The 1,507-nt window shown below is 38.3% G+C and overlaps 1 pseudogene; it reads left to right on the forward strand.

Moving 5' to 3' along the window:
• Positions 1-2: 2 nt before the first annotated feature.
• Positions 3-796, forward strand: LOC101643476 (annotated as a pseudogene).
• The last annotated feature ends 711 nt before the right edge of the window (positions 797-1,507 follow it).

The raw sequence follows: 1,507 nt of genomic DNA on the forward strand, positions 1-1,507 counted from the left end.
TAACTGGGCTGGTCCAGCGGACATCCTTGAAACCACCTAAAGCTGCTCTTTTTGGACATTGTCAAAGCATAAGAGGACTATTACTCTTGTATAATGCGGACTCCAAGATAGTATTGGTCCGAGGCCCTCAGAAACAATGGCTACACTTATCTGCTGCCCAGTGTATTGGAAAGGAGAGGAAGCCATTCGAGTCTCAGCCATCCCTACTTGGTGTTCTTCACTTTAAACAATGGGAGCAAGATTATTTACCCAAGAGAGTTGCATCATCCAATGCCCCACCCCAAGGAACTCCCACAGGAAAAAAGGAAGAACTTTATCCATTACAAGACAAACTATTAGTCTGTATCAGCGATTTAAGAAAACATTTAGCTCGTATGGCAAGGTTTGGATTCCAGTATACCTAATAACTTCTGGTGTTTCGTTTGGGGCATTTTATTATGCAGCCATAAAAGGAGTGAATGTCGTCCCTTTTCTAGAGCTCACTGGGTTACCGGACGGTGTAGTGAGCATTCTCAAAAATTCCCAGAGTGGAAATGTGCTAACAGCATATGCCCTGTTTAAGATTGCAACACCTGTCCAATACACTGCGACCCTGGGAGGCACATCATTTACTGTGAAGTATTTGTGAAGTCGTGGCTACATGTCAACCCCTCCTCCGGTTAAGGAATATCTGCAGGGCAGGATGGAAGAGACGAAGGAACTGCTCACAGAGAAAATGGAAGAAACCAAGGGGAGACTCACTGCAAAATTACAAGAAACCAAAGAAAAAGTTTCTTTTAAGAAAAAAGTGGAATAGGGAGCCTTTTATAATAGACCATAGAAAATTCATGTACTTTAACCTTTTGGAGACTATAGGCAATGATAAATTCAATGATTATTATTATGATGTTTTGGTTAGCTATGTACATGTGCTAGTTATATGAGGGTTAAAGAGCCAAGATACTTTTTTAAAGTTAAAGATCACTAGAAAAATCAGTGTTATTTGAAAGGAAAAACAACCTAAGGTAAGAATGTTTACATCAATAACAGCATTAAGCAATGGTAAGAGTTTTTGTCTTTCAGGATCTTCAGAAACAGGTTTGCTGTGCGTTATGTTGCCCCTATAATGTATGCAGAAAAGGCAGCTGTCTCTGTAGATGGCCTATTTGTCAGGACTCTTCTTGTTATCCAGGAAAACTTTAATTAAGTGTGGAGGCAATTTATCATCAAACCACCTCACTATACAAGCAATATATGATAGCCACATACCAACTAAAGTATAGATAGATATGAAGACAGTTTAATTAAAATTAAGATATCAATGTAAATTAAGTTTTTTGGTAATATGCAGATGAAAAACTGACCCTTTAAAAACTTGTTTTTCCCAAAGCTTGTTATAATCAAACATTTTAAGCAAATCTATATAACAGTTAATTTTCAAAACTGTATATTGGTGGAAATAAGCTAGCACATAAAAATTTTGTCCTACCAGTGGTGTGAGTGGCGAATCAGGGAGGGTAGAGGGAGA

The sequence above is a fragment of the Echinops telfairi genome, unplaced genomic scaffold (assembly GCF_000313985.2).
Source record: "Echinops telfairi isolate 266 unplaced genomic scaffold, ASM31398v2 ScPeMD7_2;HRSCAF=8, whole genome shotgun sequence".
Classification (NCBI taxonomy): domain Eukaryota; kingdom Metazoa; phylum Chordata; class Mammalia; order Afrosoricida; family Tenrecidae; genus Echinops; species Echinops telfairi.